The sequence below is a fragment of the Myotis myotis genome, unplaced genomic scaffold (assembly GCF_014108235.1).
Source record: "Myotis myotis isolate mMyoMyo1 unplaced genomic scaffold, mMyoMyo1.p scaffold_m19_p_5, whole genome shotgun sequence".
In the NCBI taxonomy this organism is placed as follows: Eukaryota; Metazoa; Chordata; class Mammalia; order Chiroptera; family Vespertilionidae; genus Myotis; species Myotis myotis.
Window position 1 is genome coordinate 33,960,326 of NW_023416357.1, and position 24,014 is coordinate 33,984,339.

At 37.3% G+C, this 24,014-nt stretch overlaps 1 protein-coding gene and 1 non-coding gene across 9 annotated transcripts in view; one reads left to right on the top strand and one right to left on the bottom strand.

Annotated features, from left to right (window-relative positions):
- CWC27 (CWC27 spliceosome associated cyclophilin) overlaps positions 1-24,014 on the top strand; it is a 185,339-nt gene that overhangs the window by 78,778 nt on the left and 82,547 nt on the right. The window lies entirely within an intron of this gene.
- LOC118657267 lies at positions 435-582 on the bottom strand. The gene has a single exon (XR_004967962.1). It is a non-coding gene; the product is annotated as a U4 spliceosomal RNA (small nuclear RNA).

Here is a 24,014-nt window from a genome sequence, read left to right on the forward strand (position 1 = left end):
TATTCAGGCATTTTTTCTGACACTTTAGACACTTGCTTTTATAAAATATAACTCTTTCTTGATTTAATGCAGTAATGCTTTAGGCCTCCAAGGGATAAGCAAAGAAAGAAAATAGCCTTTTGTAAAAAAATCTGTAATAGGGGCCAGTCAAACGTAAATTCAGCTATCAAAAGGAAGATTGGCTTAGGGGGAATTATTAATAGCACTATCCTCTTTACTCCAAAAGCTTATAGGTCATTCTTTTGGATGCAGATTTTGTGCTTTTTTTTTTTTTTTTTTTTTTTTAAGATGACTGCAATCTTCAACATTAAGGATTTTTTTAGCAGACACCTCACATTCTTGTAAAAACGAAAAAAGTGTCCTTTGGTGGACCAATCCCATCATTAGCACTCACCAAGTAAATCAGTACTTATGGACACAATTGATTTGTTCTAATTGTCTCAGTTTTTAAAATATTAAAATGTTTATGCTTTAATCAAAGCTTTTATAGGATGGATATATATATTGTTTACTTGTTTGTTTTAGCAATAACCATGCCTCAGATAAACCTCATTGGCTACGATACTGCCACTGCACAAAGGTTAGAATATATTTTCAAAAGTGAATGCAAATGCTTTTTCTAATTAGCAGAAACCTTATAAAGCATTTACTGTAGAACTGATATAGTTCATTTTTTAAAATTTTCTCAAAACTATGTATATTTTGAGAGCTGTTATGCCACTTCCATGCTTATCTTAAAGAAATTTGGGATATATATGAGAGGTTCCTAGATTTTAATCTGAACTTTTAATTGTTAAGTTTTTCAAAACGTTTTTGTTTTTTATTGGTAACACTTGGGATAAGAAATTTTTGAAGTTCTCTTATTGCTCTAGTTGCAAAAAGTAATCCTAGGGAAAATTTGGGGACTTGGATCATTCTAGAATATCATGTCCATTAGAAGAAAAGAAGATCGTGTTAACTCGGTCGTAATTTTAAGGGATAGAAATTGAGTTCAAAATAAGCATTACAAGGAATATTTAGAGGCAATAGAATTGAATTATTCTTAGTTGTCTTTTCACAGCCTTTCTGTATAATAAATTCCACTTCTTATAATTCTGAAAATCAAATCTACATTAAGTTTTATTATTTCTGTAAATGATCTTCATAGAATAACACTATGTGAGGAGCCAGATGTTGCTAGCCCAGTTTGAAAATATAAGTATGTTGATAAAAATCTATAGGTGTGTAAAAGCCCATAAAGAATAGTGGTATTTTAGTAGCAGAGAGAAAAGTGTCAGTTGACAATGCATTTTCCAGTCTATTCACCCTGAGAAAGTACCAGATTAAAGATGTTGTAAGCTCTCGCTTGATTTAAGGTTTGAGTAAGTTAACAGCTGGGCGATGTATTGTTTTAAATAATAAAGTCTAGGCAGCACCATTTATTACCGGTTTAAATTTCAGTATTCAGTTCATTTATCACTGCCTAATAAAGACTGTACTTCCTTTTCACCACATTTACTCACTGACTGGTATTCCACCATGATCCAAAAAATAGACAAAGACTGATGCTTATGTGTGGGCAGAATATGCTCAGTCAGGATTGTAACTGATGGCTACCAGGTTTCAGAAATCCAGTAATGCAGGCCTATAAAAGTACAACCCCTGACAAGGACCTACTGTTAGAAAGTTAAGAATCATATCCACAAAGGACCTGTTAGCAGCTTTTGGCACCCTGGAGAGTATATTAAGTGCATGTTCCATGTTAATACCCAATTTGTTGACTTTGAGAAAAGGAGTCAAGATAATACTCAATGTAGTTGCATAGATAAGATAGCATTACTAAAATACTGCAAGTCAAGGATTCATTCAAAATGGTCTTAAAAGTCAGGGGAAGGGGGAAGACTTAAAAATGGAGTCATTTAGTCAGGTCATATGTATCAAAAGTGGAAGAAACCCTGCATCAGGAGTTAGTGACAGATCTAAGTCTCATTGAAAACTCATTTGGGCCTCATTGTGTGTTCTTCTGGACTTGATAAATGATTATTGGAATTGTGATTGCACTTGACATCATTTCAGTGTCAGTTATACCTTAAGGGATAGTAAGGACTTTTACAAAAGTAAAATTTTCAGCTTATTAAAAGACATCATTTATAAAAGTAAAGAGGTGGCCACGGATTGGTAGAAAATATTTGTGACATGTACATTTGATAAAGACTTGTATCTAGAATCTTACCATTCAAAAATAAGAAAAATGTTTAAATGGGGAAATGACTTGAATAGATATTTCACAGGAAGACAAATAGGTGGCCAATAAGCAAGTGTTTAGGGAAACATAAACCATTATGAGATAACACCTAGTAGACTAGCTAAATAAAAAAAAACACACACACAAAAAACAAGAAAACCTAATTTTAGCAAATATGTAAAAGCAATATATGATAAACAATTTGACCATTTTTATGAAGTTAAGCTTACATATACACTGGGACACATCGTGCCTAGGTATTTTTCATGCTCAAGTATTTATCAAAGAGAAATGAAAGCACTTTTCCCACAAAAATACTTGTACATGCATGCTTATAATGGCTGTATTTATAACTAGAGGCTCAGTGCACGAAATTCGTGCACGGAGGCAGGCGGTCCCCTCAGCCCAGCCTGCACCCTCTCCAATCCGGGACCCCTCGGGGAATGTTCGACCACTGGTTTAGGCCTGATCCCGCAGGACATCCCTCTCACAGTCGGACATCCCTCTCTTAATCCGGGACCGCTGGCTCCTAACTGCTTACCTGCCTGCCTGCCTGATTGCCCCTAACCACTTTCCCCTGCCAGCCTGATCATCCCTAACCACTCTCCCCTGCCTGCCTGATCGCCCCTAACCTCCTCTGCCCGCCTGCCTTAGCACCCCTAACCCCTCTGCCTGCCTGCCTGATCACCCCTAAATGCTTCTGCCTGCCTGCCTGATGCCCCTAACTACTCCCCTGCCGGTCTGATCACCCCTAACCATCTCTGCCTCAGCCGCTGCCACCATGGTTTTGTTCGAAGGACATCCAGAAGACGTCCAGTCTATCCAGTCTAATTAACATATTAACCTTTTATTAGTATAGATCAGTGATGGCGCACCTATGACACGTATGTCAGAGGTGACATGCGAACTCATTTTTTTGGTTGATTTTTCTTTGTTAAATGGCATTTAAATATATAAAATAAATATCAAAAATATAAGTCTTTGTTTTACTATGGTTGCAAATATCAAAAAATTTCTATATGTGACATGGCACCAGAGTAAAGTTAGGGTTTTTCAAAATGCTGACACGCCGAGCTCAAAAGGTTCGCCATCACTGGTATAGATAGCCAAAAACTAGAAGCAACCCAGATTTTCATCAATAGGATAATGGGTAAACAAACTATATACAGGCTATCCCCAAATATATATACACTTTACATCATTTCAGTGTCAATTGTACCTTAAAGGGATAGTAAAGACTTTTACAAAAGTAAAATTTCAGCTTATGAAAAGACATCATTTATAAAAGTAAATAGGTAGCGATAGATTGGTAGAAAATAGCTGATAGCTGAATTTTGAAAATGAAATGTATATTAATAAACACTGCCTTTATAATTATTCCAAGTGTGTGTATATATTTTTTGGGACATCCAATGTATCCATATTATACATAGAATAGTAGTCAGCAATAAAAATAAACAACTACTAATACTATAGTACTTTCTGTGGGTCTTGAAAAACACTTTGTGCTGAGGGAAAGAAGCCTGACACCAAAGAGAACATACTGTCTGATTCCATTCAATATGAACTGTTAAAGCATGCAGACCTAATCTACAGTGATAGAAAACAGAACATTTTGTGGGCAGGGTGTGAGGAGGTGGCAGGCATGGCAGAGATGACGTACAAAGGGAGTACAAGGTACTTTCTGAGATGATGGAAACATTCTAGGAGTTTGGGGTACACAGGTGTATACTTCTGTCAAAACTCATTGACACTTAAGATACACTTACATTGTATCTAAGTTACAGTGTATCTTCAAGAAAAGAAAGAAAAATTTTAAATATAGGAAGACCTGATTAGAATTCAGAGGGGAATGGCAAACATTACTAGGAAGTAGGCCTGTCGGGAATAGTAAAATTACTAGAGTGTTTTGAGCATATCGTTAAAAAGAAAATAGACCATTTATATAAAAGTTTGTCTAAGGAAAGTACTGTGTATACAAGCATTAAGAAGATAACATTCTGGAAGTAGAATCAGATGATTTCTTATCTTTTTCTACTAAGATTCTGTTATTATTATGAGCATTTATTATGTCCCAGGGACTGTACTGAGTCCTTTATGTTGATTTTCTTATTCTTAGTGAGACCTTTTCCAGAGAGTGTGAAAATTTAAAATGTGATTGTTCATTTATTTTGACTTTTGGACTGTAATACCAGCATTTTGTTGATAAAGTAAAAATGTACAAATAATCCTATATAATAAAAGGCTAATATGCAAATAGACCAAATGGCAGAACAACCGGTCACAGTGACGTGTGCTGAGCACCAGAGAGCATGGAACATGGCAGGTGTGGGCCGCAGCAAGATGGCGGAGCAGGTGAGAGGGGGTGCCAGACCAAGGCGGGGTGCCAGTCGCTGTCATCGGGGCAAGCCTGTGTTGGTTACTGAAAATTCTTTACTCCCAGGTGTCACAGTCCTGCAGGCGTTCACACCTGCTGCCAGCGCTGGCCCCACTTGCACCTGCTGCTGGCACCAGAGCCACCACTCACACCCACTGCTGATCAGCAGGTATGAGCAGCAGCTGCCAGCCCCAATCACCCCTCAGGGCTTCTCCACCTCCCCCCTGCTCCTGGGAGGAGATCGGGGCCAGCAGCCGCCTCTTGCACCCGCTGCCAGGCACAGCCCCACTCGCACCCACTGCCAGTGCTGGAGCCACTGCTTATATCCACTGCCACCATCAGCCCCACTCACACCTGCAGCCAGCGCTGGAGCCACCACTCGCACCCGCTGCCGGTGCCCAATGCTGGTCCCAATCGCTTGGGCGCCATCAGTGGGTGCAAGTGGCAGCTGCCTGCCCTGATCACCCCTGAGGGCTTCTCCACCTCCCCCTGCTCCTGACGGGCGATCAGGGCAGCAGTTGCCGCTCACACCCGCTCACTACGCCAGCCCCGCTCGCACCTGCTGCTGACACCAGCCCCAATCACTCCACACCTTCAGTGGGTGCGAGCAGGGCCAGCACCATCAGCGTGTGGGAGCAGTGGGAGCGAGGCTGCCGAAAAACGGGACAGAGTCTGCAGCGGGAGGGTCCAGGCAGGGGCGCAGAGGATGGGCCAAGACCCACCTCTGTGCCTACTGCAGCCTCGCGGCCCACAATTCCTTTCAAGGTGCCCAAATTCGTGCACTGAGCCCCTAGTCTATAATAATAAAAGCGTACTATGCCATTAGACCAGACATCCTTCTGGACGACCTTCCAGACGAAGCCAGGGCTGCGAGGGAAGCCCACGTCCCGGGTGCCTGGAAGAATTAGAATATTTAACATGATGACATGAGATCTTAAAATATATTTAAACCCTAAATGTGAATAAAATGCAGAAATCTTAGCATATGTAGTAAATAAAACATCAAAAATCTACATCTGTCTAACAAAGCTTTTGTCTACCTAGGCTGCTGAGCCAAGTCCTTTATAACCCATGAACTTCCCTACATGTGATTTCAAAGCACACCACCCTCTATGACAGATGTCATCAAGCCAGATTTTCACATTTTTCTAGGTGTTTTGAATATGTTTTATGATGGATAGCTGTTCAACACAGCTCATTGAGGTGTTTTGGTTTTTAATGTTGTTAATATAACAGCATTAATCTTTTCTGGTTTAAAATTTCCCATAAAAATTTTGAGTGGGTACTTAAAATATATAACAGTATGTTTTATTTTATTTAAAATGTTTTTTAATTTATTTTTTATTATAGTCCACATACAATATTATATTAGTTTTAATTATATACCTTACAAAGTGATAATCCCAAGAAGTCTAGTACCCTTCTGACACCGTACATAGTTATTACAATGTTATTGACTGTATTTCCTGTGCGCTACTTTATATCCCTGTGACTTTTTTAATAGCTGGATATTTGTACTTCTTAATTTCTTTCACCTTTTTCACCCATTCCCCCTAAAATCCCTTCCATCTATCAACCACCAATTTGTTCTCTGTATCTATGAATTTTTTTTTGTTTTGTTTGTTTACTTTTTTTTAGATTCCACATATAAGTGAAATCATATAATATTTGTTTTACTCTGTCTGACTTAGTTTACTTAGCATAATACTCTCTAGGTTCATCTATGTTGTTGTGAATGGTAAGATTTAATTATTTTTATGACTGAATAATATATCCACTATATATATAATAAAGAGGTAATATGCAATTGACCGTCACTTCATCACAAGCTGGCAGCACCCACAGCAGGGGCGGGGCCGGCCACTCCACACGCCTGCCACCAGAGTCCCCTCAGCCCCGCCGCGGGCCTCAGGTCCTCCTGCACCCCCCACTGACTGACAGCTTGCCCAGGCTCCTCCAAGGAGCTGCCCATCCCTCTCTTTCTCTCTCCCTCGAAGCTGAAGCCTCACTGTGGTGTCCAATAAACTGGAAGTTATAACTCATGTCGTTGAGAGTATCCTGCATTCCTCAGCCAGGGCCGGCCTCTCCTCACTCCTGCCACTGGAGTCCCCTCAGCCCCGCGGGGGGCCTTGGGTCCTCCTGAACCCCCCACTGACTGAGGCTCAGGCAAGTTGCAGATGGCGGTGGCCGCTGCCCAGGGCCACCCCGAGGCACAGGCAAGCCTCGGATGGCAGCTGCCCAACTGCCCAGGGCTGGCCCGAGGCACAGGCAAGCCTCGGATGGCAGCTGCCCAACCACCCAGGGCTGGCCCGAGGCACAGGCAAACCTCAGATGACAGCTGCCCTGCCGCCCAGGCCAGCCAAGGCTTGTGCTGCTGGCAGTGGCAGCAGCAGACGTGTGATGGGGGCGTCGCCTTCCCCTATTGCCAGGTTGCCTCCCGCCCCTGAAGGCTCCCAAACTGTGATAGGGGGCAGGCCAGGCTGAGGGACCACCCCCCTCCAGTGCATGAATTTTCATGCACCAGGCCTCTATATTCATATCTTCTTTATCTTTTCATCTATCAATGAACACTTAGGTTGCTTTCCTATCTTGGCTATTGTAAATAATGCTGCAATGAACATAAGGATGCATCTATCTTCTCAAATTAGAGTTTTGTATGCATTCTAAAGATTTCATGGAATTTCTATCAAAATACCAATGACAGTTTTTACAGAATTAGAATCAATAATCATGAAAGTTAAATGAAACTACAAGAGACCGAGAACAGCTAAAGCAGTAGTGAGAAAGAATAACAAAGTTGGGGGTATCACGCTACCTGATATCAAACTATACAAAAGGCTACAGTAATCAAAAGGAGATGGTACTGGCACAAAAACAGACCCATAGATCATTAGAACACAATAGAGAGCCCATACAGAAACCACAGCTATGTGGCCAACTAATCTTTGACAAAAGAGGCAAGAATGTACAGTGGGGTAAAGACAGTCTTTAATAAATGGTGTTGGAAAACTGAACAGATAGATACATGCAAAAAAGAAATGAAACTAGACCACTATCTTCTACCTATAAACTCAAAATGGATTAAAGACTTAAATGTAAGTCCTGAAACCATATAACTCCTGGAAGTAAACCAGGCAGTAAACTATTTGATATCACTCTTAGCAATATTTTTTGGGTATGTCTCCTCAGGCAAAAGAAACAAAAGAAATTTTAAGTGAATAGGAATTTATCAAACTAAAAGTTTTTGCATGGCAATTTGTGTTTTATCAAGCCCTCCGGTGATTCTGATACCTGCTCACGTTTTAGAACTACTGTTTAAACTATGTTCCATTGAAAACACTTTTCACTGTTTTCTAAGGAGTCTTTAAGCTCATATGTCCAGGCAACTCGTTTGTTTATGGTGCTGAGGGTATAGTATGTGTAAAATATATCCTTTTTATTCTCCCGGGTTTATACTTTGCAGTTCTATTTATTGTACACTGTCCACCAGGTAAGCTAAAGTGTTGCCTCATGTGCTTTGCTGTTTCTGTGTCATTATATTTGCATATGCCATTTCCTCTGTCCAATCCCTACTTATAAAAATAAAAACCTTTTAGAGTTTGATGTGAGGATAAAATGAGATAACATATAGAGATGTGCTTAAAAGCACAGTACTTGGAACATTTTCTTGAATACAGAAAAAGATAAAAAGTAACCTTGTGAAATTTCAGTCATATTACTTTATTGATCATAATTTTTTTAATGAATTTACTCCATTAAAGAAAATTTTAGTTTATTGACAGAATGAAGGCCAAATATTGAATCCTGCCACATATCAACAAAAATCAGTAGAAGTACATGAAGGCCAAATGAGCACCTTATTCTATGAAATGGTAGCTCTTATTCATGAAGCATGAATCAAGCCTAAATTAAGAACTCATATAAATATAAATAAAGCATCTTTTCCAATTGGACTGAACTAGTTTGGATTTCACATTAGCTAAATTAAAAATATGTTTTTATTAGGTGCAAGTAGTTTCCAAAGTGCTTTTCCTGGCTCACATCTTGTCCTTATTTTCTTGAAGGGTTGGTTAGCACAGTTCAAGCAAAATTCTTGGTCCTGTTGGTCTGCCAGGTGGTAACAGAATAGGAAACCCACAGAAAGGTTAAGTCTGCGTAGACTTATGGAAAAGAAAACTGGCCTTCCCTGCAGCAATAGTCTGGGCATTAGTCAGCTCTGCATCCAGTCACCATTGTCTCTGAGGATGCAACTTGTTTTCAGCTAAATACCAGCGAGCGTTCTAGCAGTAGAGAATCTGCAGATTAACTTAGAGCACATCTTTAAGCCACAATGTAGGTAAATTTTTTACAAAAGTCAGAATGCACACTTCATGGCCCCTGCTGTGGCTTAGAGCCTATTGTGTCCATAATACTTTTTTACTGTATTGTGTATGTTGTGGAGGTTTATTGTTTACTGTTGAAAAAAAAACAGGTAAAATCTTTCTTTCCTTCTTTTCTCTTCTCACTGCCTTGTTTACTTGCTGAAGTCTTCTCCTTATCTCTTGCCCCCCATGGATCTTAGAATAGGAAAGAGCTTTAAAAAGTGTAAAGGTTTTTATTCACTCTCCAAAACACCTTCTTAGTAGCATAGTGGCCATAGAACAGAAGCATAAAACAGCATAGTTCCCAAAATGTGTTGTTTTGAGATGTGAGATCAAATTTGAACATGTTTTTGAGCGACTTGGGCTTGTAATTTTATCAAAGTCATACAGTGAATTTATTTATCCATAGTGATGGATAATACAATTACAATGGAAATTTTTAGAAACTTGCTTGAAGTTTCAATACTGTCATTATGGTAACAGACTTATTAAGTAGTACAAATTGGAATATACCCTATGATAAAATTCACTTGTCTTGTAAATAGAAAAATAAAAGCATTATATAAGCACTCATTCAATTATACCACACCTTTCTCAACTTAATCATTCTGTTAAAGAAAAATAGTCTAAAGTATTTGAGGTTATGCAGTGAGAACATTGTGGAAATAAAAAAGTTTTAACAACTAGATTCTTAAATCGGTAAAAATGACCTGGACATTAGATTATGTTCAATTGATTGGATTTAACTTCTTAGTTGTAGTTCTTTATTTTAACTTTAGAGAAGGGCACAGAAGGAACAATGAATCATAATACCTACTGCAGATATTCAGGGAAAATCATTTGAAATATTCCATCTAGAAAAGAAACTGTTCTCTTTTTAAACAGAAGTAGATTTATCTTTATAATGAAAATTATGAGTTTACAAAATTGTTGTCACATGGTATTGTACTCTACAAAACTAACTAGTTTTTATTTTGATAGAACTTTCAAATATTTCTCTATTTTTTTATATGCTGGCATGCACACACACTCATAAACATGATTTTATTTAAGTCAAATAATACTTTGTCTCTGTATGTAATCTATATTATGTAATGTGATTATTTTAAAAAGACACTTCCCATTATAAACAATGTTGTAATGAACAGCCAGAACATTCTTCACTTGCATTTGTCCAGGTACTTTCACACTTCCAAGTCCTTAGGATGCATTCCTGGCATTGCTGAGTTGAAGGATACACACTTTTAGCACTGAGGCATTCTGACAGTGCTTAAGAGAAATGAATTATTTTTTAGTGTTAAATGTACTCTTACCTACCAAAATGATGAAAAGCTGCCACACTAAGCAGTCTAAAAGAAAAATTGCCACCAGCAATTTAGTTTGATTTGATGTATTTACTGAATGCTGAGTACTGCTTATGTGTCAGATTCCGTGCTAGTTATGAGGGTTGCAAAAGTAAAATGACTAATGGAAATTACAAAGAAGTAACAGGCAGTTAAAATATGATAGGGCAAGTATGACAGTAAGGATAAATATAGAGAGTTTGTATACCAGTATCAGGAATTCAAAAGTCTTTGTAGAGAAAGTGGCCTAGAAGACGAGATCTGAAGGATAAGTGTGATTTATGAGAAGAGAGGCATGTTTTAGGCCATGAGGATTAGGTATCAGAGGTTATGTTGCATTCTGAGAATTAATATGATTTTAGAATGTGTGGAATGCATGCAAGGGGTGAGGCACCAGAGACAGAGCTAGAGAATAAAGCAGAGCTGAGACCATGGAGAACCTTGTAGTAGAGTTCCTGAGTATGGATTCAGAGAATTAAGGGTGCTATAATAAGGAAGCAATGAGATCAAATTTGAGCTTAAAACAATGACCCTACTTCTAATTCGAGAAGTAACTTGAAAGCAAGCAAATCACAGAGTCCCAAGGTCAAACGTTTGTGGCAAACTTGATTCGGGAAGGCATCTGTACCAAGAGTCCAAGCTTACCAATTAGACAAAGCAGTAAGGAAGGGCAATTTTCAGAGTCAGGTAAGCAAAAGTACCATTTATCTCATGGGTCTTCTTGAAAAAGCAAGCAAACTATTTCCCAGGGGACATGGGAACTGCCACCCACCACCCACTCTCGTCTAAAATTAGAATTAGAAAAACAAGGTATAATAATATTATTATTATCATCACCATCATCCTCTTGTAGCTATTAAGAGAAAGACTACACTTAGGTATTCTTAAGTATAGACCTAAAACAGTGACTCATTCTTGAGCAGAATAGAAGCTCATCATATGCTTCTCGCCTTCATTACAAATTATTCAGAAGCCATGTGGGATGGGCTTGTAGGTGAAGGAGTGACTGCAAGGTCTCTAAATGCAGTGGATAAGAAAGGCAGGGCCAGCAGTCCTAGACTTAAATTTTGAAAAGTTTCAGTGATTTAATAGGATCACCTACATGCAACTACATTTGTGAAACACTGTAAAACTTTATGATCTTTTAGAAGCCAATTTGTAGAATTCTAATTCACACTGACGAAAGTCTAGCTGAATGCCAGAAAAACTTCTGCCTCATTTCCCCCCTGTTTAATCCATACCATATATTGTATTTAAAAATTATTTGTTCAGCCCTGGTTTGTGTGGCTTAGTTGGTTGGAATGTCTACCATACACTGAAGGGTCACAGGTTGGATCTGCAGTTGGGGCGAATGCGGGAGGCAACCAGTCAATGTTTCTCTCTCACATTGATGTTTCTCTCTTTCTCACTCCCTTCTCCTTTCTCTAAAATCAATAATTTAAAAAATATATATCCTTGGGTGAGGATTAAAAACTTTATTTGTTCACATTTTCAATCTTTTATATAACATTGAAATCATTTTGATGTCAGGAAAGCAAACTTAGTAAGCCAAGGACACTGTGGGAAATGGGAAATCTTTAATAGATAATTTACATAATGCTGTCACCAAGCAAGTATGACCTTCACAAAAATGACCTCATCCTTTTTAGTTAGACATTATTTTATCTGGTGCAGTTTCTTAGTGATTTTTATTCTGTGTGAGACGTCTATTTTCTCATAAAAGTCTTCCCTAGTCCCCATACCTCTGATGCTTTACAGGATTGGTGTTCTGATACCATTTCTCTTTTAGTTTATGCCTGTACTTACTTAACATGTACTACATATTGAATCACTGTGTTAGATACTGTGATAAATATAGCTCATTAAATATTTTTTCAAAGTGACTTTAGTTTCTTGTAAAAATGATGCCTACTCACAAAAAATTAAGGCAATGTATCAGAGAGAGAAGAAAATAGAAAACCTAGAACAACACACCTAAAAACATCCAGAAATAACTGTCATTGGCAGTAAGTGTGCATCATTCCAGATGGCGCTTGAACTCAGGACTAGAGGTGCGGGGCTGAGGAGATAGTGGTAAACAATTATCCACTTAAATCAAAAAGTAAGACTATACAGCTGTGAAAATCCTGCAAATAAATGCTATGAACATTGACAGTGTAAAAATAATAATATAACTAACCAAATTGGAAAATGTGGGGGGAAAATGTTACATATACTAATTTCCTCAACCTTTAGGGCAGGAAGTTAATCAGTACAGCATAAAATTGAATCATGAAATTTTTTTAACGACTCCAATTTCTTAACATTTTCATAACATCTTTTGAAATGTTATGAAATGGAAGAATTCCATAGGAAATCTCTTTGAGACAAAGAAGCATTTACATACAATTTAGAAATTTCTTTAGTCTCACTTCCATTTAATATTTTTATGTTACATTAAAATAAAATAAAATAATAAAATAAAATAAAATAAAATAAAATAAAATATGCTCTTTAATAAAATTATTTAACCTTGCTTTTTCCTCTTCTTGGCTCACTGTGGGAGATGAGGACACTGGGCATATCCCTTCCCTCTCGTTTGGAGAGAGGCAGACAAATACAGAGTTGCAGAGTACCTGAGCACAAGTGAACCCACCATGGGAACAGCATTGGGATAGAAAACTTGAACTGTAACTGACAAATTGCTGGAGGCACACTGTGGACAGATCTGAGAGTTAAAACTCCAGGGGGAACTGAGTCACAGGGGGGCCTCTACAATACTGAGATTTACCTTCCAGAGCTCAACAAGGTTCTCGTAGTAAATATCACTGGTAAAGCTTAACTTTGACCTCTTGGAATAGTTAAGCTAGTTAGAATTAATTTGTAATCATTTTTGTTTAAGCATCCAGCCATTATTTGTTCTTCACTTTAATGGCTGTAATGAAAGAGATCATTGATGTCTTATGTTGTGTAAGTCCATGACTGCTTTCTTCTCATGATATGTCAGTCTACATTATGTCAAAGAAAAAAGTAAACTTCATTTTACATGATTTATCTTTATTAATTTATGCTGATTGTTTTAAGATCACTTTGTCTACTGTGTTCTGCATCTTGACTATGATATGCTTACATTTGAATTTTCTTTTTATTTATCCTGCTTGAATTCATTGAGCTTCCTGAATCTGAAGACTGAAGTTTTTCATCAATTTTTGATAATTCTCAGACATTATTGTCTCACTCTTAACCTCTTTATTTTCTCTTTCTGCAATTCCACATATACATGTAGTGGACTTCTCACTCTGTCTTCCATGTCTTTTAACCTCCTAGAGTTGATTTTTTTCACTCTTGTTTTGCTTCCTGAAAGCTATGCATGCTTTCCATATATCTCTTAATTTACTCACTCTCTTTTTCAGCTATTCAACTTTTCATTGAGTTTAACTTTAGTTATTCTACTCATACTTCTAAAAGTTGTTTTGGTTCTTTTTCCAGTTATTGTTGTAGATCTTACTTTCATTTTTTTTATTTTCTTTAATTCTCTCCATATAATAAGCATTCTTGTTTATTTTTGCATTGTCTGAAGATTTGAGGGTGAGGCTCTGTTATCTGTTGTTCCCCTGTTTCATTGTATATTATGAAATCTTATTTTATAGGAGCTATTTTATTTTAGAACTCTTTAGAGTTTGTAAAATCTAGATTGAGAATTCCTTCCTTCAGATAGCATTTGCCTTTGGTTCTAGGGGGTGCATTAGAGTACTATCACTGGTGATTTTAATTAAAAATACTCCTTATATAGTACCATGAGAATATTCATTAGCTTGAAAGCCTGCTTATCTGCATGAACCTGAGACAGACAAGCTTTTTTAGTAGATGTGTTCATTTCCATCCTTCCAATGAGTGGAGAATCCTTATTTCGTGTGTAGGAATAGCAACTGTATCCTGATTGTTAAAGCCCCACATTAAAACTCAGCCTTTCTAGGTTACTGAGACTAGTAACTCAGAGTGTACCAATAACAGGTCCGATGCTTTTGCTCTGGTTTTCAGTCCTTTCCTTATTTTTCAACCCCTTCGTTTTTAGTGAGCTAAGTAAGCTATGCATTTAAAAGTATTTTTTAATGTACTTATTCAACATTTCTAGGTATTTGATTGCAAGAGAGTTTTTAGGTTACTAGTATGCTGCCTTACCGGGAATGGAAATCTCATTTGTTTTTCATATTGAGTTAATATCATTTGTAAAGTTGGATTGAGGAGTAGACATATGGCTAAAGACCGAATTTCTGCCACAACAAATTTGCTCCACTTCTGTGAAATATGGGCTAAGCCAAGTTCTTGCTGTGAAATAACATGTTTGATTCTGAACTCCTTACTTGGTATTTAGACAGAATAACAGTATCATCTTCTATTGTCATGGACGTTTTATGATTTTATGCAATATTCCTGTTTATTAGTAGTCTGTTTTGGAAAAGATGATTTCATTTTTTAAGATTTGAAAGAGATCTTACAAAGATTAATGACAATCTACATCTGCTGTCAAACTTTTTATTTAAAAATAATTGTGGCCCTGGCCGGTTTGGCTCAGTGGATGGAGCGTCAGCCTGCAGACTTAAGGGTCCCAGGTTCGATTCCGGTCAAGGACATGTACCTTGGTTGCGGGCACATCCCCAGTAGGGAGTGTGCAGGAGGCAGCTGATCGATGTTTCTCTCTCATTGATGTTTCTAACTCTCTATCCCTTTCCCTTCCTCTCTGTAAAAACATCAATAAAATATATTAAAAATAAATGTGATCTTTCATATGAAAGGAGTAAGATTGTAAGTCTACAGGTGTTATATGGGTACATTTAGATTTCTCCTTCTTTCCAAGTTGCAATGTACTTATTGATAGGTATATAGTCTCAATTCCTACATATTGGTCTAACAGATTATAAAAAGCCTATAGAACATTAGCTCTTACATTAAATGTTATCTTCTGATAGAAGCTTTCCAGGATCACTTAGGATAAAATAATGTAGGTTCTGTTAGCCTCTCTCATAGAATTAGTGAACATATATATGTATATATAAGAGAGAGATTTCTTAGTTGTCTTGTTTAATTTTTACCTTTCAAGTAAATCATAATGAAAGAATATAAGCAATTCAGTTCCAAGTGTTACTGACCTGAATTAGGATATGAGAATTTTATAATTTTTAATTTTTTTAAATGTTACATTTCCCATTTTCATAGCATATGGTTTTTAATCCAAGCAGTGCATCAATGGCAGAAACCTATCAGCAAGCTTTTAAATCTATGCACCCATGAGAAAAATAGAAGGATTTGCCTTTTTAATATCTTTAATTAGCCTGAGGTCTCATTTTGTTGGTAACTGAGTTTTTAAATAGTAAGAAAAAAAGTAGTGTTGGTGGTAGAAGTGAGAACAATAATGGTAATAATAGAAGCAAACTAATGTCAAGTATATATTCTGGGCCAAGCACCATATTAAGTATGCTAAGTAGTTTCCATGGAATCATATTGTTTTCTTCCAGCCTTACTCTTATTTTCGTCTCCAGATAAGGAAACTGAGACTTAACATGGGTTAACTAGTTGTCTGAAGCCATACTGCCAGTAATAGGGAGAACAGAGCTTTGAACACACAGGGAGTTCCTGATTTAATTTGGTTAGATATTTCCTGGATATATGTATATATTTTCAAAATTAATGTATAAACTACAGCATATTCTGATACTTTCTGATATATGGTAAATATGCATCTCTGCTACTGCTGATGATACCAAAGTCTAAACGTCATGTCTTCCATCTATAGTTTTAATACCTATAATGGCCTTTTTTATGGCTATTTCATTATTTCATCAACAGCCAAATTATTGTTTTATTAAAAACAGATTCAGTATCTTTGTTATTAAAGCAATAGACTAAAAACCAGGAAGGGCGTACTGTTTGGTTTTCAATCATTTTCATGTGTTATGAATTATTATCAGATGTTGGGAAATTGCAGGCTTAAGCTAACTGCAAGTGTTACATCCATGGTCCAAAAAACAGTGTCTGTAATGGACATGTGTTTATCTGTCAGCTTGCCTAACAAGGTCTCTAAGCAAATTCATTTACTGTTCTATAAAAGAAATTTATACATATTTCATTCATTTTTGTAGGTTAAAGTTCTCTTCAAAAACTTATCAAACGCCAAGTCTCGACAACTTCACCTTTTTTTTTAAGGTGTATGTTAGAGAAGGTCAGTGTTTGAGCTTACCACCCTTATATTAAGATATGTCTTATGCCATAAGAACAAAGAACAAATATAACTCAAAATTTTCCTAAGGCACATTCCTAGAAACTAAAGAAAATTAGAAAAGCACCTGGGAAAAAATAACAACTGACTGAAAATTATGCCATTGCCATTTTAAGTCTTCAATCTCAAATTGAAAAGCTGCATGATTAAAAAAAAGTGCAAGATTTTCAAAATCTTTTATGAAGTAATATAAATAGTCCGATAAATTTAAACACACTATAGTTATAAAAACTTTCCCATGTAGTCACTTATTCATAGTACCTTTTGTTGCATAACAAAAAATTTTAGCTTAAAAATAAGGTATTCAAATTTAAATATACTTTTCACTCAGTGGGTAGTTAGCAGATTAAATGAGAAACTGCATAATGAATTAGGAGGTCTGTATCAGGTTTACCATTCAATTACTGATGTGGGCAATATTGAAAAAAATCTCTCACTATCTCTACACTCCACTTCTTTGTATCTAAGATGAAAATGACTATATTCTGCATCTCACCATTTCCTTAGATAATGGGCTTTAAGATCCTAAATCCAAAGTAATTGAAATAAAATGATCTACAGATTATAATCACTTTTCACACTTATATTATAATTATGATTATGCATTTCAGAAATACTAATTTACACCCTCCTCAGACTCTTCTTAGTTGATGATAAAACAGAGGCAAAGAAAGATTAATTGCTTTTTTATGGCCACATAGTGATGCTGGGTCTAGATCTTCTCATTAACATCCCTTTTTTTACAGGATGTTAAAGACCCCCAGGATTTTTAATATTTTTTTTGTTGTTGATTTCAGAGAGGAAGGAAAAGGGAGAGAAAGATAGTAACATCAATGATAAGAGAGAATCATTGATCAGCTGCCTCCTGCACACCCCACACTGGGGATCGAGCCCACAACCCAGGCATGTGCCCTGACTGGGAATCAAACCAGTGACTCCCTGATTCCTAGGCCAACGCTCAACCACTGAGCCACGCCGGGCGGGCAATATCTCTTTTTTTACCCAAATGTTTTGTTTAATCTTTTGTAATGGATGTTAGTTTTAAAAAGAAAAAAAGTCCATCAATAACATTGGAGTAGACATCTTCAGTGCTCTCGTAATTAGTATCATTCTATTATCAATTTTTACTTGAAATCATTTTTATCATTTTTATTTATTTAATTGTTTATGTAATTTTACAGTCATGGGTTGGTTGTATTTTATCATTAAAAAACTGCCTCCTAGGCACCAGATAGTGTTCTTACTAATATTAATCCTTAATATTTGCATTAGTCTTACTATAATACATATGGTGAATATAGCCACAATTTATAGATGAGAGAACTGACACCCAATGAGGTTGGCAACTTTGCTCGAGGGCTATGCTTAAGTGCCACATTCTCCAGGAAACCTTGAAAGATGAGGAAGATTTTAGTAGGCAGAATAGGAGGAAAGACCATTTTAGGTCACGGAAATGGTATGAACAAAGGGGTATGTGTGCTCTAGTTCAGAGTTTGCCAAGGTGTGCTGAAGCCTAAAGTTTGCCAAGGTAATTATGACTAGTATATTTTGGCTGAAATTTATTATAACTATAGAAGATATGTGAGAGACAAAGTTGAAAAAGTAGTTTGAATGTAGCTCATGAGAGGGAATTAAATGCTTGGAAAAGTAATTAGTGCACAATTCAGTAGGATTTAGGGAGATCTGGAGATCAGGGGAGTAGAATTGTACAACTTGGCATAAGTGTGCAAAATGAATGGAAGAAACATTAGAACAGAAGCACATAGACCAAATAGGAGACACTATAATAGTTAAGTCATGAAAGCCCAGACCACTGTCACTAATCACAGAAAGGAAGAGACTTTGTAAAGGAAGAAGGGTGATTACTTATCAGCTGTAGAAAGTAAGGGAGTACCCAAAGGTGGGCCTCATAAGATGGTCAACAAAGTCAGATTCTCTTAAGGTCTAAGTTACCACTAAAGGGAAGCTGTTGAAATTTTTGATTAGGAGGTCATAAGTTACTTCTTGAAAGACAGCAATCTAAGGAGTGTATGGGTTATAGTAAGGTATTAAAATAGGTAGAGAGTGGGTAAAATGAAGACAAAAAGAGCAGTTAAGAAACTGGTTGTAATATATATATTCAAAGGTGTGGAAAAATTGAAGGAAAATATTCTCACCTGGCTACTCAAAAATGCTTAGTATTTAGACTTTGCCCCAGATTCTCATCCTAGCTCTATCTTTTGTTACCATCACCCCAACTCCTTTAAAACATTTATGCTTTAGCATAATGTTCTAACATGCACCTGCGTTTTCCCACCTCTCTGTCTTCGTTTAGGCACACTGTTTGGATCTTCTTCACTGTATCTCCATATGACTCACTCCTACTCATCTCTCATAGCCCAGTTCACATGCCTACTCTGAAGCCATCGCTTATTTAGCCTGTGCTAATCTTTCCTTCTCTGAATTTCAAAATGCTTTAAGTCATTTCTTTGTCATGGCAGTTACTGCTTTTTATTATGTACTGTTGTTATTCTTTATGTATTTGGCCTATGTCTGTCCCTCCTTGGAATTTAGACTCCCTTGGAGACTTTCTCAAAGTATCAGTGTACTATAATGGAAAGAGCATAGAAATCAGTCAATCTCATTTTTAGTGTCTAACTCTCCCATTTACTGATTGTGTGACTTCAGGCTAAGTATTTAATCTCTGTAAGCCTCAGCCTTCTTACCCTTAAAATGCTTAGATCACAGGTTATTAAGAAGAGTAAGTGGGCCCTAACCGGTTTGGCTCAGTGGATAGAGCGTTGGCCTGCGGACTGAAGGGTCCCAGGTTCGATTCCAGTCAAGGGCATGGACCTTGGTTGCGGGCACGTCCCCAGTAGGGAGTGTGCAGGAGGCAGCTGATCGATGTTTCTCTCTCATCGATGTTTCTAACTCTCTATCCCTCTCTCTTCCTCTCTGTAAAAAATCAATAAAAATATATTAAAAAAAGAAAAAGAAGAGTAAGTGGTGAGGGAAGAAACTGCTTTAAACAATCTATTGAAGTTAGGTTTCTTCCCCTCCATATTCATCTTGATTTCTGTGCTATCACTCAGAATGGTACCAAATAAATATGAAATGCTTCAGAAATTGTTGAATGAATTAGTAGTTTCTTTGTTATTATTAAAATATAAAGGCTACTATAATTTCTAGACTGCTGATATTTTATTGGACTGCTTTTTTAAAGAAATTCTTTTTGTCATTGGAGCAGAGCATATTACATATTTATCAGATTAAAAAATATTATAAAACAACAATCAGACCAGATGACTCTTGCATCCTTAAAGGAAGAAATAAAAATAACTCTAAAAGAAAATAATGTAAATTCATAGGGAGATTAGAGAAATCATTACTAAAAAGCAATCAGAAAAATAAAGAGGTTTTGGAACTCAAAAACATTGTTGAAAACTGAATTAAGTATCTTGAAGCTCAGAGGAAGAATTATCACATAAATAGGAAAACCTCAAGGAAATATGAGTACAAAGCGAAAGATAGATATGAAAGATACATCCTGTCATCTAATAATAAGCTGCCTATACCCTAATATAAAGTACATATAATTCTAAGAGCTACCCTACAGTATAAGAAAGAGCATGAGTGAAAACTAATGTTCAGAATGCTTTCTGCAAGCTCATTGTAATAGCAAAAAATATAAGCAACCTAAATGTTCATCAATATTGGCATGGGTTAAATAAATTTAAGGCATGTCCACTAAAGAAAGAAGAGATCTGTATATACTGATTTAGAGTGTATGTCCACAAATATGTATATATTTTATATTTTTATTGATTTCAGAGAGGAAGGAAGGGCGGGATAGAAACATCAATGATGGGAGAGAATCATTGATCAGCTGCCTCCTGCATACCCCCTATTGGGGATTGAGCCCACAATCTGGGCATGGGCCCTGACTGGGAATCGAACCGTGACCTCCTGGTTCATAGGTCATTGCTCAACCACTGAGCTTTACTGGCTGGGTCCCAAATATATTAAGAGGGTAAAAGCATATTATACAAAAATTATATAGCATGGTTTTGTTTTTGTTGAAAAAAAGTTTAATAATATGTGTGTATATGTATAAATGTTTACTGGTATGTATGCATGTATGTGTGTTTTCATAAGCATAATTTAGAATGTTATCCTCACACCCTATTGATAGTAATTACCTCTAGGAAATGGGCTAGAGTGTTGGGTAAGATGTTCGCTTCTTTATAAGCTCCAAAATAAATCTGTGAACTTGTGAACTCTTTTAGTTCATTTTAATACTTTTTTGTATTTTCCAAAATTTATATGTATATATACAGTGCAGAATTATCTGGTGGATAATGGTGATGTCATACAAATCACATTACAATTCAAATGAATTCAAATTAGAAACACCCTATTAGAAAAAAATTAATTAGCTTAGAGTTAATAGCAACTTATAAAAGCCACTAGTGGCCCAGTGCACGAAATTTGTGCACTTGGGGCGGGGCGGGGGTGGGGGGGTGGGGGGGTGGGGGGGAGGGTCCCCCAGCCTGACCTGTGCCCTGTCACTGTGTGGGAGCTCTGCGATCCATTGCCCCAAGAGGTAGGCCCCGCCCACCCATCCGGGGCTCCTCGATGGATTGCCCCAAAGAGGTAGGCCAGAGCCAGGGGAGACCTGCGGACCCCCGGGCCGGCACAGGGGGTGGGGACGTGAGCCTCACGTCCCAGGCTTATTGCCAGGGGCGGGGATGTGAGCCTCATGTCCCGGGCTCATTGCCGGGGGCAGGGATGTGAGCCTCACATCCCGGGGCCTGCGCAGTGGGTGGGGACGCGAGCCTCACGTCCCAGGGCCCATTGCAAGCATCAGGGACATGAGCCTCATGTCTCTGGGCCAGCGCAGCGGGCGGGAACGCAGCCTGCTGACTGGTCGTTATGTGACGGCATCCCGACCAATTTTCATATTATCCTATTATTAGATAGATTTCTTTTGCCATACAAGCAGAAATTAGGCTCTAAGGGAGCCAGAAAAATGCTCTCTGGACTCAAAAGCCAGCCCATAGTTTGTATGCTTGCTTTGTAAGCAGTATTCTTCAGGCTTACAATTTTCATTCCCATTATATCAAATTTTAATATATTCTAGTGCCCAAGGATAGGCTTATAATCCAGAGAATATAAGATTGGGAACCCTAATATCAGACTGCAATCTAAAGACTAGACTAGAAATTTGCACTTCATTCCAAGAGTCATGGATCCCACAAGTACTAACAAATGGTGTTGTTTGAATAGTCTGAAAGATTATGACAATATTGTAAACTCTTCATCACATGAAAAATTCAGGATAATGAAGCATATTTTAATAATCTCTATCTATAGGCCTACTTTTTTATCTCACTTTGTCTTTTTTGAATTTTTCTGAGAGGAAGGGATTTTCTGAATCCAAAGTTAATCCTGTGCTCTACTGCTTCTATAATAGTATATGCTTTCATTGCCTCTCATTCTCTGCATACTTCAAATTACCCTTATAATGTTTATTCAGCCACCATGCAGCATTTCCTCTTTAATCTTCAGCATACCGTAATCTTAGTCATCAGAAAACATTATCTACATTTCTGAATTACTTACCAAAGTAAAAATGTTTTAAATCATTATAATAAAAAGATAAGGGTATTTAGTGGACAGAGCAAAGATGTGGTTGCTATTCCCTGTGTTTATATAACTTCAAGAAATAGGAAGTAATTACATTTATCTAAGAAATACATAATGAGAGCCTAAACTAGGCATTAATGTGAAAGTCAAGAAGAGCGCTTGTACGTGAGAGAGATTGGAAAATGACGTGCTTCAACAGTGATTCAGGGAAAGGGAGCGGGGACAGTCCCAGTGGAAGTTTAAAGTCTGGTCATAACAGAAAGTGCTTCCACAATCAACTAGGCACCTCAGAAGAAGGAACAGGTTAGGGCAGGAAGGAGATGACTTCAAGTTTGGACATAAAGCTTCTGTAATTATTGTGACATCTAGCCTCTGCTATTCCTCTAGATCTGGACCCTTGAAATGTGGCTAATTTGAATTGAGATGTATAAAGTACACACCAGATTTAGGAGATATAGCACTAAAAAAGAATGTAAAATATCAAAGTAATATTTTTATATTGGTTACATTTTGGATATTTTAACCTGTTTTTGTGTGTGTGTTGTTGTGTGGGTTTTTTTTGGTGTGTTTTATTTTTACCATTTGTTTAATGTAGCTGCTAGGAAAGGTATGTGTCTTACATTTTTGTTGGACAGCACTAATATACATGGAGATTTGTAATAGATAGTTACAAATGCAGGACCAAAATCAGGGCAAAACGTTTAGATTTGGAAATAACCTATGTAAAGGTGATACTTGATGTTATGTGATGATTAGATAAAAATGCCAGTGTACAGGGTATGGAAATGGGGAAAATGCCAACAATTATAGGATGAGAAGAAAAAGAGTAACTAGGAGAAGGAGAATTGGCAAATCAAGACTCTTAAGTGGTAGTTAAGTCTGATTAGGATAGAATTTCAAGAAGGAAGGAGTGGTTAATATCATTGCATGATAGGCCAAAGAGGAAGAGGAGGACTGAGAAAAGGCCATTGAATTTGGTTGATACAGAAGCAGTTTCAATAGAGTATAAAAAGGATAGATTGCAAGAGATTAAGAAGTTAGAGGTTGATGCAATAGGCTGTGTATATAAACTATTCTTTCAGGCAAGGAGTCCACTTGGGAAGATAATAATCACTTGATTGGAGCACAGTCCAAGGAAATGTGATCATGTTTGTTGGCTGAATAAAAGGATCTTTGAAGTAGGAGTGCTTGAAGTTGTAAGAAAGAGAGATAATTTCTATAGTAAGGTCCTAATGCATTGGGTCCCAAACCTGAGTGTTTAATGGAATCACCTGGGGAACTTGTCACAAAAGCAAATTCCCAGGCAGCATCCAATATCTAAAGAGATCATATTCTCTAGAGGTTTGTCTTCTGGAAGTTGTTTTAACAAGCTTTTTAGGTGATTATGATGTATCCATAAGGACAAACAAGTTAAGAAAATTAAAGGTGCAGTTGAGCACATCAGTGAAATGGCTGAACGAATCATCCAGAATGGATAGAGAGCTAATTGGGCTTAGGATAGGACCAGTAGACCATGAACTACGTTAAGGATTTGGCTTTTGTTATTAGAAGAGTAAGCACAGGTTCAGACAAATGAATGAGTGAGAAAGCTAAAAAGGTTGCATGTTCAGCATGGCTCAGTGGTTGAGCATCAACTTATGAACCAAGAGGTCACAGGTTCAATTCCTGGTCAGGGCACATGCCCGGCTGTGGGCTTGATCCCCAGTAGGGCTCATGCAAGAGGCAACTAGTCAGTGATTCTCTCTGATCATTGATATTTCTATCTCTCACTCCCTCTCCCTTCCTCTCTGAAGTCAATAAGAAAAAAGTTTTTTAAAAGGTAATAGAT